The sequence below is a fragment of the Pararge aegeria genome, chromosome 24, assembly GCF_905163445.1.
Source record: "Pararge aegeria chromosome 24, ilParAegt1.1, whole genome shotgun sequence".
Taxonomy (NCBI): Eukaryota; Metazoa; Arthropoda; class Insecta; order Lepidoptera; family Nymphalidae; genus Pararge; species Pararge aegeria.
In genome coordinates, this window is record NC_053203.1 from 4,155,015 (window position 1) to 4,172,058 (window position 17,044).

The window sequence follows — 17,044 nt, forward strand, 5'->3', positions numbered from 1 at the left end:
TAAAGTATATAATGTAAATAAGTATATATTGTAAGTGAGTATATAATGTACTTAAGTAAATAATGTAAATAAGTATATGATGTACTAAAGTATATAATGTTCTTAAGTATATAATGTACTAAAGTATCTAATGTAAATAAGTATATAATGTATTTAAGTAAATAATGTACTTTAGTAAATAATGTACTTAAGTATATAATTTAAATAAATATATAATGTACTTAAGTATATAATGTACTAAAGTATCTAATGTTAATAAGTATATAATGTTCTTAAGTATATAATGCAAGTAAGTATATAATGTACTGAAGTAAATAATGTACTTAAGTATATAATACTTTAGTATATAATGTATTTAAATAAATAATGTACTTAAGTAAATAATGTACTTAAGTATATAATGTAAATAAGTATATAATGTACTTAAGTATATAATGTACTAAAGTATCTAATGTAAATAAGTATATAATGTATTTAAGTATAAAATGTAAATAAGTATATAATGTACTTAAGTAAATAATGTTCTTAAGTAAATAATAAACTTAAGTATATAATGTATTTAAGTAAATAATGTACTTTAGTAAATAATGTTCTTAAGTATATAATGTAAATAAGTATATAATGTACTTAAGTATATAATGTACTAAAGTATCTAATGTAAATAAGTATATAATGTTCTTAAGTATATAATGTACTGAAGTAAATAATGTACTTTAGTAAATGATGTACTTAAGTATATAATGTATTAAAGTATATAATGTTCTTAAGTAAATAATGAACTTAAGTATATAATACTTTAGTATATAATGTATTTAAGTAAATAATGTATTTTAGTAAATAATGTACTTAAGTTTATTATGTATTTAAGTATATAATGTAAATAAGTATATAATGTTCTTAAGTATATAATGCAAGTAAGTATATAATGTACTTAAGTATATAATGTACTAAAGTATCTAATGTAAATAAGTATATAATGTAAATAAGTATATAATGTACTTAAGTATATAATGTACTTAAGTAAATAATGTAAATAAGTATATAATGTACTAAAGTATCTAATGTAAATAAGTATATAATGTTCTTAAGTATATAATGCAAGTAAGTATATAATGTACTTAAGTATATAATGTAAGAAAGTATATAATGTAAGTTAGTAAATAATGTATTTAAGTATATAATGTAAATAAGTATATAATGTACTTAAGTAAAAAATGTACTAAGTATATAATGTACTTAAGTAAATAATGTACTTAAGTATATAATGTACTTAAGTAAATAATGTACTTAAGTATATAATGTAAATAAGTATATAATGTACTTAAGTATATAATGTACTTAAGTAAATAATGTACTTAAGTATTTAATGTACTTAAGTATATAATGTAAATAAGTTTATAATGTAAATTAGTATATAATGTATTTAAGTATATAATGTTAATAAGTAAATAATGTACTTAAGTATATAATGCGTTTCAGAAAATAATGTACTTAAGTATATAATGTAAATAAGTATATAATGTACTTAAGTATATAATGTACTTGAGTAAATAATGAACTTAAGTATATAATGTACTTAAGTAAATAATGTACTTTAGTATATAATGTACTGAAGTATATAATGCGTTTAAGTAAATAATGTTAATAAGTATATAATGTACTAAAGTATATAATGTACTTAAGTATATAATGTAAATAAGTATATAATGAAAATAAGTATATAATGTTTTAAAGTATATAATGTACTCAAGTATATAATGTACTTAAGTAAATAAAAGTAATGTAAATAAGTATATAATGTAAATAATTATATAATTTACTTAAGTAAATAATGTACTTTAGTATATAATGAACTGAAGTAAATAATGTACTTAAGTATATAATACTTTAGTATATAATGTATTTAAGTAAATAATGTACTTAAGTATAAAATGTAAATAATTATATAATGTACTTAAGTATATAATGTATTTAAGTATATAATGTTAATAAGTATATAATGTACTTAAGTAAATAATGTACTTAAGTATATAATGCGTTTAAGAAAATAATGTACTTAAGTATATAATGTAAATAAGTATATAATGTACTTAAGTATATAATGTACTTGAGTAAATAATGAACTTAAGTATATAATGTACTTAAGTAAATAATGTACTTTAGTATATAATGTACTGAAGTAAATAATGTACTTAAGTATATAATGTAAATAAGTATATAATGTATTTAAGTATATAATATAAATAAGTATATAATGTACTTAAGTAAATAATGTACTTAACTATATAATGCGTTTAAGAAAATAATGTACTTAAGTATATAATGTAAATAAGTATATAATGTACTTAAGTATATAATGTACTTAAGTAAATAATGTACTTAAGTATATAATGTACTTAAGTAAATAATGTACTTTAGTATATAATGTACTGAAGTAAATAATGTACTTAAGTATATAATACTTTAGTATATAATGTATTCAAGTAAATAATGTACTTTAGTAAATGATGTACTTAAGTATATAATGTAAATAAGTATATAATGTATTAAAGTATATAATGTAAATAAGTATATATTGTAAGTGAGTATATAATGTACTTAAGTAAATAATGTAAATAAATATATGATGTACTAAAGTATATAATGTTCTTAAGTATATAATGTACTAAAGTATCTAATGTAAATAAGTATATAATGTATTTAAGTAAATAATGTACTTTAGTAAATAATGTACTTAAGTATATAATTTAAATAAATATATAATGTACTTAAGTATATAATGTACTAAAGTATCTAATGTAAATAAGTATATAATGTTCTTAAGTATATAATGCAAGTAAGTATATAATGTACTGAAGTAAATAATGTACTTAAGTATATAATACTTTAGTATATAATGTATTTAAGTAAATAATTTACTAAAGTAAATAATGTACTTAAGTATATAATGTAAATAAGTATATAATGTACTTAAGTATATAATGTACTAAAGTATCTAATGTAAATAAGTATATAATGTATTTAAGTATATAATGTAAATAAGTATATAATATACTTAAGTAAATAATGTTCTTAAGTAAATAATAAACTTAAGTATATAATGTAAATAAGTATATAATGTTCTTAAGTATATAATGCAAGTAAGTATATAATGTACTTAAGTATATAATGTAAGTAAGTATATAATGTAAGTTAGTAAATAATGTACTTAAGTATATAATGTAAATAACTATATAATGTACTTAAGTAAATAATGTACTTAAGTATATAATGTACTTAAATAAATAATGTACTTTAGTATATAATGTACTGAAGTAAATAATGTACTTAAGTATTTAATACTTTACTATATAATGTATTTAAGTAAATAATGTACTTTAGTAAATGATGTACTTAAGTATATAATGTAAATAAATATATAATGTATTAAAGTATATAATGTATGAAAGTATATAATGTAAATAAGTAAACTATGTAGTAAGGTAAATAATGTACTTAAGTGCATAATGTTAATAAGTATATAATGTATTTAAGTAAATAATATTTTTAAGTATATAATGTACTTAAGTATATAATGTATTTAAGTATATAATGTACTTAAGTATATAATGTACTTAAGTAAATAATGTACTAAAGTATATAATGTACTTAAATATATAATGTATTTAAGTATATAATGTACTTAAGTATATAATGTGCTTAAGTAAATAATAAACTTAAGTATATAATGTACTTAAGTAAATAATGTACTCAAGTATATAATGTACTCAAGTAAATAATGTATTTAAGTATATAATGTAAATAAGTATATAATGTAAGTAAGTATATAATGTACTTAAGTATATAATGTAAATAAGTATATAATGTAAATAAGTATATAATGTACTTAAGTGCATAATGTTAATAAGTATAAAATGAATTTTAGTAAATAATATTTTTAAGTATATAATGTACTTAAGTATTTTATGTATTTAAGTATATAATGTACTTAAGTATATAATGTACTTAAGTAAATAATGTACTAAATTATATAATGTACTTAAATATATAATGTATTTAAGTATATAATGTACTTAAGTGTCTAATGTTAATAAGTAAATAATGTACTTAAGTATATAATGTACTCAAGTAAATAATGTACTGAAGTAAATAATGTACTTAAATATATAATGTATTTAAGTATATAATGTACTTAAGTATCTAATGTTAATAAGTAAATAATGAACTTAAGAAAATAATGTACTTAAGTATATAATACTTTAGTATATAATGTATTTAAGTAAATAATGTATTTTAGTAAATAATGTACTTAAGTATATAATGTAAATAATTATATAATGTAAATAAGTATATAATATATTTAAGTATATAATGTAAATAAGTATATAATGTACTTAAGTATATAATGTAAATAAGTATATAATGTACTTAAGTATATAATATAAATAACTATATAATGTACTTAAGTAAATAATGTACTTAAGTATATAATGTACTTAAATAAATAATGTACTTTAGTATATAATGTACTGAAGTAAATAATGTACTTAAGTATTTAATACTTTACTATATAATGTATTTAAGTAAATAATGTACTTTAGTAAATGATGTACTTAAGTATATAATGTAAATAAATATATAATGTATTAAAGTATATAATGTATGAAAGTATATAATGTAAATAAGTAAACTATGTAGTAAGGTAAATAATGTACTTAAGTGCATAATGTTAATAAGTATATAATGTATTTAAGTAAATAATATTTTTAAGTATATAATGTACTTAAGTATATAATGTATTTAAGTATATAATGTACTTAAGTATATAATGTACTTAAGTAAATAATGTACTAAAGTATATAATGTACTTAAATATATAATGTATTTAAGTATATAATGTACTTAAGTATATAATGTGCTTAAGTAAATAATAAACTTAAGTATATAATGTACTTAAGTAAATAATGTACTCAAGTATATAATGTACTCAAGTAAATAATGTATTTAAGTATATAATGTAAATAAGTATATAATGTAAGTAAGTATATAATGTACTTAAGTATATAATGTAAATAAGTATATAATGTAAATAAGTATATAATGTACTTAAGTGCATAATGTTAATAAGTATAAAATGAATTTTAGTAAATAATATTTTTAAGTATATAATGTACTTAAGTATTTTATGTATTTAAGTATATAATGTACTTAAGTATATAATGTACTTAAGTAAATAATGTACTAAATTATATAATGTACTTAAATATATAATGTATTTAAGTATATAATGTACTTAAGTGTCTAATGTTAATAAGTAAATAATGTACTTAAGTATATAATGTACTCAAGTAAATAATGTACTGAAGTAAATAATGTACTTAAATATATAATGTATTTAAGTATATAATGTACTTAAGTATCTAATGTTAATAAGTAAATAATGAACTTAAGAAAATAATGTACTTAAGTATATAATACTTTAGTATATAATGTATTTAAGTAAATAATGTATTTTAGTAAATAATGTACTTAAGTATATAATGTAAATAATTATATAATGTAAATAAGTATATAATATATTTAAGTATATAATGTAAATAAGTATATAATGTACTTAAGTATATAATGTAAATAAGTATATAATGTACTTAAGTATATAATATAAATAAGTATATAATGTACTTAAGTAAATAATGTACTTAAGTATATAATGCGTTTAAGAAAATAATGTACTTTAAGTATATAATGTAAGTTAGTAAATAATGTACTTAAGTATATAAAGTAAATAAGTATATAATGTACTTAAGTATATAATGTACTTGAGTAAATAATGTACTTAAGTAAATAATGTAAATAAGTATATAATGTACTAAAGTATATAATGTACTTTAGTAAATAATGTACTGAAGTAAATAATGTACTTAAGTATATAATGTAAATAAGTATATAATGTATTTAAGTATATAATGTAAATAAGTATATAATGTACTTAAGTATATAATGTACTTGAGTAAATAATGTACTTAAGTATATAATGTACCTAAGTAAATAATGTACTTTAGTATATAATGTACTGAAGTATATAATGCGTTTAAATAAATAATGTTAATAAGTATATAATGTATTAAAGTATATAATGTACTCAAGTATATAATGTAAATAATTATATAATTTACTGAAGTAAATAATGTACTTAAGTATATAATACTTTAGTATATTATGTATTAAAGTAAATAATGTACTTAAGTATATAATGTACTTAAGTATATAATGTATTTAAGTATATAATGTACTTAAGTATATAATGTACTTAAGTAAATAATGTACTAAAGTATATAATGTACTTAAATATATAATGTATTTAAGTATATAATGTACTTAAGTATATAATGTGCTTAAGTAAATAATAAACTTAAGTATATAATGTACTTAAGTAAATAATGTACTCAAGTATATAATGTACTCAAGTAAATAATGTATTTAAGTATATAATGTAAATAAGTATATAATGTAAGTAAGTATATAATGTACTTAAGTATATAATGTATTTAAGTATAAAATGTAAATAAGTATATAATGTACTTAAGTAAATAATGTTCTTAAGTAAATAATAAACTTAAGTATATAATGTATTTAAGTAAATAATGTACTTTAGTAAATAATGTTCTTAAGTATATAATGTAAATAAGTATATAATGTACTTAAGTATATAATGTACTAAAGTATCTAATGTAAATAAGTATATAATGTTCTTAAGTATATAATGTACTGAAGTAAATAATGTACTTTAGTAAATGATGTACTTAAGTATATAATGTATTAAAGTATATAATGTTCTTAAGTAAATAATGAACTTAAGTATATAATACTTTAGTATATAATGTATTTAAGTAAATAATGTATTTTAGTAAATAATGTACTTAAGTTTATTATGTATTTAAGTATATAATGTAAATAAGTATAAAATGTTCTTAAGTATATAATGCAAGTAAGTATATAATGTACTTAAGTATATAATGTACTAAAGTATCTAATGTAAATAAGTATATAATGTAAATAAGTATATAATGTACTTAAGTATATAATGTACTTAAGTAAATAATGTAAATAAGTATATAATGTACTAAAGTATCTAATGTAAATAAGTATATAATGTTCTTAAGTATATAATGCAAGTAAGTATATAATGTACTTAAGTATATAATGTAAGTAAGTATATAATGTAAGTTAGTAAATAATGTATTTAAGTATATAATGTAAATAAGTATATAATGTACTTAAGTAAAAAATGTACTAAGTATATAATGTACTTAAGTAAATAATGTACTTAAGTATATAATGTACTTAAGTAAATAATGTACTTAAGTATATAATGTAAATAAGTATATAATGTACTTAAGTATATAATGTACTTAAGTAAATAATGTACTTAAGTATTTAATGTACTTAAGTATATAATGTAAATAAGTTTATAATGTAAATTAGTATATAATGTATTTAAGTATATAATGTTAATAAGTAAATAATGTACTTAAGTATATAATGCGTTTCAGAAAATAATGTACTTAAGTATATAATGTAAATAAGTATATAATGTACTTAAGTATATAATGTACTTGAGTAAATAATGAACTTAAGTATATAATGTACTTAAGTAAATAATGTACTTTAGTATATAATGTACTGAAGTATATAATGCGTTTAAGTAAATAATGTTAATAAGTATATAATGTACTAAAGTATATAATGTACTTAAGTATATAATGTAAATAAGTATATAATGAAAATAAGTATATAATGTTTAAAGTATATAATGTACTCAAGTATATAATGTACTTAAGTAAATAAAAGTAATGTAAATAAGTATATAATGTAAATAATTATATAATTTACTTAAGTAAATAATGTACTTTAGTATATAATGAACTGAAGTAAATAATGTACTTAAGTATATAATACTTTAGTATATAATGTATTTAAGTAAATAATGTACTTAAGTATAAAATGTAAATAATTATATAATGTACTTAAGTATATAATGTATTTAAGTATATAATGTTAATAAGTATATAATGTACTTAAGTAAATAATGTACTTAAGTATATAATGCGTTTAAGAAAATAATGTACTTAAGTATATAATGTAAATAAGTATATAATGTACTTAAGTATATAATGTACTTGAGTAAATAATGAACTTAAGTATATAATGTACTTAAGTAAATAATGTACTTTAGTATATAATGTACTGAAGTAAATAATGTACTTAAGTATATAATGTAAATAAGTATATAATGTATTTAAGTATATAATATAAATAAGTATATAATGTACTTAAGTAAATAATGTACTTAACTATATAATGCGTTTAAGAAAATAATGTACTTAAGTACATAATGTAAATAAGTATATAATGTACTTAAGTATATAATGTACTTAAGTAAATAATGTACTTAAGTATATAATGTACTTAAGTAAATAATGTACTTTAGTATATAATGTACTGAAGTAAATAATGTACTTAAGTATATAATACTTTAGTATATAATGTATTCAAGTAAATAATGTACTTTAGTAAATGATGTACTTAAGTATATAATGTAAATAAGTATATAATGTATTAAAGTATATAATGTAAATAAGTATATATTGTAAGTGAGTATATAATGTACTTAAGTAAATAATGTAAATAAGTATATGATGTACTAAAGTATATAATGTTCTTAAGTATATAATGTACTAAAGTATCTAATGTAAATAAGTATATAATGTATTTAAGTAAATAATGTACTTTAGTAAATAATGTACTTAAGTATATAATTTAAATAAATATATAATGTACTTAAGTATATAATGTACTAAAGTATCTAATGTAAATAAGTATATAATGTTCTTAAGTATATAATGCAAGTAAGTATATAATGTACTGAAGTAAATAATGTACTTAAGTATATAATACTTTAGTATATAATGTATTTAAGTAAATAATTTACTTAAGTAAATAATGTACTTAAGTATATAATGTAAATAAGTATATAATGTACTTAAGTATATAATGTACTAAAGTATCTAATGTAAATAAGTATATAATGTATTTAAGTATATAATGTAAATAAGTATATAATATACTAAAGTAAATAATGTTCTTAAGTAAATAATAAACTTAAGTATATAATGTTCTTAAGTATATAATGCAAGTAAGTATATAATGTACTTAAGTATATAATGTAAGTAAGTATATAATGTAAGTTAGTAAATAATGTACTTAAGTATATAATGTAAATAACTATATAATGTACTTAAGTAAATAATGTACTTAAGTATATAATGTACTTAAATAAATAATGTACTTTAGTATATAATGTACTGAAGTAAATAATGTACTTAAGTATTTAATACTTTACTATATAATGTATTTAAGTAAATAATGTACTTTAGTAAATGATGTACTTAAGTATATAATGTAAATAAATATATAATGTATTAAAGTATATAATGTATGAAAGTATATAATGTAAATAAGTAAACTATGTAGTAAGGTAAATAATGTACTTAAGTGCATAATGTTAATAAGTATATAATGTATTTAAGTAAATAATATTTTTAAGTATATAATGTACTTAAGTATATAATGTATTTAAGTATATAATGTACTTAAGTATATAATGTACTTAAGTAAATAATGTACTAAAGTATATAATGTACTTAAATATATAATGTATTTAAGTATATAATGTACTTAAGTATATAATGTGCTTAAGTAAATAATAAACTTAAGTATATAATGTACTTAAGTAAATAATGTACTCAAGTATATAATGTACTCAAGTAAATAATGTATTTAAGTATATAATGTAAATAAGTATATAATGTAAGTAAGTATATAATGTACTTAAGTATATAATGTAAATAAGTATATAATGTAAATAAGTATATAATGTACTTAAGTGCATAATGTTAATAAGTATAAAATGAATTTTAGTAAATAATATTTTTAAGTATATAATGTACTTAAGTATTTTATGTATTTAAGTATATAATGTACTTAAGTATATAATGTACTTAAGTAAATAATGTACTAAATTATATAATGTACTTAAATATATAATGTATTTAAGTATATAATGTACTTAAGTGTCTAATGTTAATAAGTAAATAATGTACTTAAGTATATAATGTACTCAAGTAAATAATGTACTGAAGTAAATAATGTACTTAAATATATAATGTATTTAAGTATATAATGTACTTAAGTATCTAATGTTAATAAGTAAATAATGTACTTAAGAAAATAATGTACTTAAGTATATAATACTTTAGTATATAATGTATTTAAGTAAATAATGTATTTTAGTAAATAATGTACTTAAGTATATAATGTAAATAATTATATAATGTAAATAAGTATATAATATATTTAAGTATATAATGTAAATAAGTATATAATGTACTTAAGTATATAATGTAAATAAGTATATAATGTACTTAAGTATATAATATAAATAAGTATATAATGTACTTAAGTAAATAATGTACTTAAGTATATAATGCGTTTAAGAAAATAATGTACTTTAAGTATATAATGTAAGTTAGTAAATAATGTACTTAAGTATATAAAGTAAATAAGTATATAATGTACTTAAGTATATAATGTACTTGAGTAAATAATGTACTTAAGTAAATAATGTAAATAAGTATATAATGTACTAAAGTATATAATGTACTTTAGTAAATAATGTACTGAAGTAAATAATGTACTTAAGTATATAATGTAAATAAGTATATAATGTATTTAAGTATATAATGTAAATAAGTATATAATGTACTTAAGTATATAATGTACTTGAGTAAATAATGTACTTAAGTATATAGTGTACCTAAGTAAATAATGTACTTTAGTATATAATGTACTGAAGTATATAATGCGTTTAAATAAATAATGTTAATAAGTATATAATGTATTAAAGTATATAATGTACTCAAGTATATAATGTAAATAATTATATAATTTACTGAAGTAAATAATGTACTTAAGTATATAATACTTTAGTATATAATGTATTAAAGTAAATAATGTACTTAAGTATATAATGTAAATAATTATATAATGTAAATAAGTATATAATGTATTTAAGTATATAATGTAAATAAGTATATAATGTACTTAAGTAAATAATGTACTTAAGTATATAATGTACTTAAGTTAATAATGTACTTTAGTTTATAATGTACTGAAGTAAATAATGTACTTAAGTATATAATACTTTAGTATATAATGTATTTAAGTATATAATGTACTTAAGTAAATAATGTAAATAAGTATACAATGTACTAAAGTATCTAATGTAAATAAGTATATAATGAAAATAATTATATAATGTACTTAAGTATATAATGTAAATAAATATAATGTGTTTAAGTAAACAATGTACTTAAGTAAATAATGTAAATAAGTATATAATGTACTAAAGTATATAATAAACTAAAGTATATAATGAACTTAAGTAAATAATGTACTTTAGTATATAATGTACTGAAGTAAATAATGTACTTAAGTATATAATGTAAATAAGTATATAATGTATTTAAGTATATAATATAAATAAGTATATAATGTACTTAAGTAAATAATGTACTTAACTATATAATGCGTTTAAGAAAATAATGTACTTAAGTATATAATGTAAATAAGTATATAATGTACTTAAGTATATAATGTACTTAAGTAAATAATGTACTTAAGTATATAATGTACTTAAGTAAATAATGTACTTTAGTATATAATGTACTGAAGTAAATAATGTACTTAAGTATATAATACTTTAGTATATAATGTATTCAAGTAAATAATGTACTTAAGTAAATGATGTACTTAAGTATATAATGTAAATAAGTATATAATGTACTAAAGTATATAATGTAAATAAGTATATATTGTAAGTGAGTATATAATGTACTTAAGTAAATAATGTAAATAAGTATATAATGTACTTAAGTAAAAAATGTACTAAGTATATAATGTACTTAAGTAAATAATGTACTAAAGTATATAATGTTCTTAAGTATATAATGTACTAAAGTATCTAATGTAAATAAGTATATAATGTATTTAAGTAAATAATGTACTTTAGTAAATAATGTACTTAAGTATATAATTTAAATAAATATATAATGTACTTAAGTATATAATGTACTAAAGTATCTAATGTAAATAAGTATATAATGTTCTTAAGTATATAATGCAAGTAAGTATATAATGTACTGAAGTAAATAATGTACTTAAGTATATATTACTTTAGTATATAATGTATTTAAGTAAATAATGTACTTAAGTAAATAATGTACTTAAGTATATAATGTAAATAAGTATATAATGTACTTAAGTATATAATGTACTAAAGTATCTAATGTAAATAAGTATATAATGTATTTAAGTATATAATGTAAATAAGTATATAATGTACTTAAGTAAATAATGTTCTTAAGTAAATAATAAACTTAAGTATATAATGTATTTAAGTAAATAATGTACTTTAGTAAATAATGTTCTTAAGTATATAATGTAAATAAGTATATAATGTACTTAAGTATATAATGTACTAAAGTATCTAATGTAAATAAGTATATAATGTTCTTAAGTATATAATGTACTGAAGTAAATAATGTACTTTAGTAAATGATGTACTTAAGTATATAATGTATTAAAGTATATAATGTTCTTAAGTAAATAATGAACTTAAGTATATAATACTTTAGTATATAATGTATTTAAGTAAATAATGTATTTTAGTAAATAATGTACTTAAGTTTATTATGTATTTAAGTATATAATGTAAATAAGTATATAATGTTCTTAAGTATATAATGCAAGTAAGTATATAATGTACTTAAGTATATAATGTACTAAAGTATCTAATGTAAATAAGTATATAATGTAAATAAGTATATAATATACTTAAGTATATAATGTACTTAAGTAAATAATGTAAATAAGTATATAATGTACTAAAGTATCTAATGTAAATAAGTATATAATGTTCTTAAGTATATAATGCAAGTAAGTATATAATGTACTTTAGTATATAATGTAAGTAAGTATATAATGTAAGTTAGTAAATAATGTATTTAAGTATATAATGTAAATAAGTATATTATGTACTTAAGTAAAAAATGTACTAAGTATATAATGTACTTAAGTATATAATGTAAATAAGTATATAATGTACTTAAGTATATAATGTACTTAAGTAAATAATGTACTTAAGTATTTAATGTACTTAAGTATATAATGTAAATAAGTATATAATGTAAATTAGTATATAATGTATTTAAGTATATAATGTTAATAAGTATATAATGTACTTAAGTAAATAATGTACTTAAGTATATAATGCGTTTAAGAAAATAATGTACTTAAGTATATAATGTACTTGAGTAAATAATGAACTTAAGTATATAATGTACTTAAGTAAATACTGTACTTTAGTATATAATGTACTGAAGTATATAATGCGTTTAAGTAAATAATGTTAATAAGTATATAATGTACTAAAGTATATAATGTACTTAAGTATATAATGTAAAAAAGTATATAATGAAAATAAGTATATAATGTTTTAAAGTATATAATGTACTCAAGTATATAATGTACTTAAGTAAATAAAAGTAATGTAAATAAGTATATAATGTAAATAATTATATAATGTACTTAAGTATATAATGTACTTGAGTAAATAATGAACTTAAGTATATAATGTACTTAAGTAAATACTGTACTTTAGTATATAATGTACTGAAGTATATAATGCGTTTAAGTAAATAATGTTAATAAGTATATAATGTACTAAAGTATATAATGTACTTAAGTATATAATGTAAAAAAGTATATAATGAAAATAAGTATATAATGTTTTAAAGTATATAATGAACTGAAGTAAATAATGTACTTAAGTATATAATACTTTAGTATATAATGTATTTAAGTAAATAATGTACTTAAGTATATAATGTAAATAATTATATAATGTACTTAAGTATATAATGTATTTAAGTATATAATGTTAATAAGTATATAATGTACTTTAGGAAATAATGTACTTAAGTATATAATGCGTTTAAGAAAATAATGTACTTAAGTATATAATGTAAATAAGTATATAATGTACTTAAGTATATAATGTACTTTAGTATATAATGTACTGAAGTAAATAATGTACTTAAGTATATAATGTAAATAAGTATATAATGTATTTAAGTATATAATATAAATAAGTATATAATGTACTTAAGTAAATAATGTACTTAACTATATAATGCGTTTAAGAAAATAATGTACTTAAGTATATAATGTAAATAAGTATATAATGTACTTAAGTATATAATGTACTTAAGTAAATAATGTACTTAAGTATATAATGTACTTAAGTAAATAATGTACTTTAGTATATAATGTACTGAAGTAAATAATGTACTTAAGTATATAATACTTTAGTATATAATGTATTCAAGTAAATAATGTACTTTAGTAAATGATGTACTTAAGTATATAATGTAAATAAGTATATAATGTATTAAAGTATATAATGTAAATAAGTATATATTGTAAGTGAGTATATAATGTACTTAAGTAAATAATGTAAATAAGTATATGATGTACTAAAGTATATAATGTTCTTAAGTAAATAATGTACTTAAGTAAATAATGTACTTAAGTATATAATGTAAATAAGTATATAATGTACTTAAGTATATAATGTACTAAAGTATCTAATGTAAATAAGTATATAATGTATTTAAGTATATAATGTTAATAAGTATATAATGTACTTAAGTAAATAATGTTCTTAAGTAAATAATAAACTTAAGTATATAATGTAATTAAGTAAATAATGTACTTTAGTAAATAATGTTCTTAAGTATATAATGTAAATAAGTATATAATGTACTTAAGTATATAATGTACTAAAGTATCTAATGTAAATAAGTATATAATGTTCTTAAGTATATAATGTACTGAAGTAAATAATGTACTTTAGTAAATGATGTACTTAAGTATATAATGTAAATAAGTATATAATGTACTTAAGTATATAATGTACTAAAGTATCTAATGTAAATAAGTATATAATGTATTTAAGTATATAATGTAAATAAGTATATAATGTACTTAAGTAAATAATGTTCTTAAGTAAATAATAAACTTAAGTATATAATGTATTTAAGTAAATAATGTACTTTAGTAAATAATGTTCTTAAGTATATAATGTAAATAAGTATATAATGTACTTAAGTATATAATGTTCTAAAGTATCTAATGTAAATAAGTATATAATGTATTTAAGTATATAATGTAAATAAGTATATAATGTACTTAAGTAAATAATGTTCTTAAGTAAATAATAAACTTAAGTATATAATGTATTTAAGTAAATAATGTACTTTAGTAAATAATGTTCTTAAGTATATAATGTAAATAAGTATATAATGTACTTAAGTATATAATGTACTAAAGTATCTAATGTAAATAAGTATATAATGTTCTTAAGTATATAATGTACTGAAGTAAATAATGTACTTTAGTAAATGATGTACTTAAGTATATAATGTATTAAAGTATATAATGTTCTTAAGTAAATAATGAACTTAAGTATATAATACTTTAGTATATAATGTATTTAAGTAAATAATGTATTTTAGTAAATAATGTACTTAAGTTTATTATGTATTTAAGTATATAATGTAAATAAGTATATAATGTTCTTAAGTATATAATGCAAGTAAGTATATAATGTACTTAAGTATATAATGTACTAAAGTATCTAATGTAAATAAGTATATAATGTAAATAAGTATATAATGTACTTAAGTATATAATGTACTTAAGTAAATAATGTAAATATGTATATAATGTACTAAAGTATCTAATGTAAATAAGTATATAATGTTCTTAAGTATATAATGCAAGTAAGTATATAATGTACTTAAGTATATAATGTAAGTAAGTATATAATGTAAGTTAGTAAATAATGTATTTAAGTATATAATGTAAATAAGTATATAATGTACTTAAGTAAAAAATGTACTAAGAATATAATGTACTTAAGTAAATAATGTACTTAAGTATATAATGTACTTAAGTAAATAATGTACTTAAGTATATAATGTAAATAAGTTAATAATGTACTTTAGTTTATAATGTACTGAAGTAAATAATGTACTTAAGTATATAATACTTTAGTATATAATGTATTTAAGTATATAATGTACTTAAGTAAATAATGTAAATAAGTATACAATGTACTAAAGTATCTAATGTAAATAAGTATATAATGAAAATAATTATATAATGTACTTAAGTATATAATGTAAATAAATATAATGTGTTTAAGTAAACAATGTACTTAAGTAAATAATGTAAATAAGTATATAATGTACTAAAGTATATAATAAACTAAAGTATATAATGAACTTAAGTAAATAATGTACTTTAGTATATAATGTACTGAAGTAAATAATGTACTTAAGTATATAATGTAAATAAGTATATAATGTATTTAAGTATATAATATAAATAAGTATATAATGTACTTAAGTAAATAATGTACTTAACTATATAATGCGTTTAAGAAAATAATGTACTTAAGTATATAATGTAAATAAGTATATAATGTACTTAAGTATATAATGTACTTAAGTAAATAATGTACTTAAGTATATAATGTACTTAAGTAAATAATGTACTTTAGTATATAATGTACTGAAGTAAATAATGTACTTAAGTATATAATACTTTAGTATATAATGTATTCAAGTAAATAATGTACTTAAGTAAATGATGTACTTAAGTATATAATGTAAATAAGTATATAATGTATTAAAGTATATAATGTAAATAAGTATATATTGTAAGTGAGTATATAATGTACTTAAGTAAATAATGTAAATAAGTATATAATGTACTTAAGTAAAAAATGTACTAAGTATATAATGTACTTAAGTAAATAATGTACTAAAGTATATAATGTTCTTAAGTATATAATGTACTA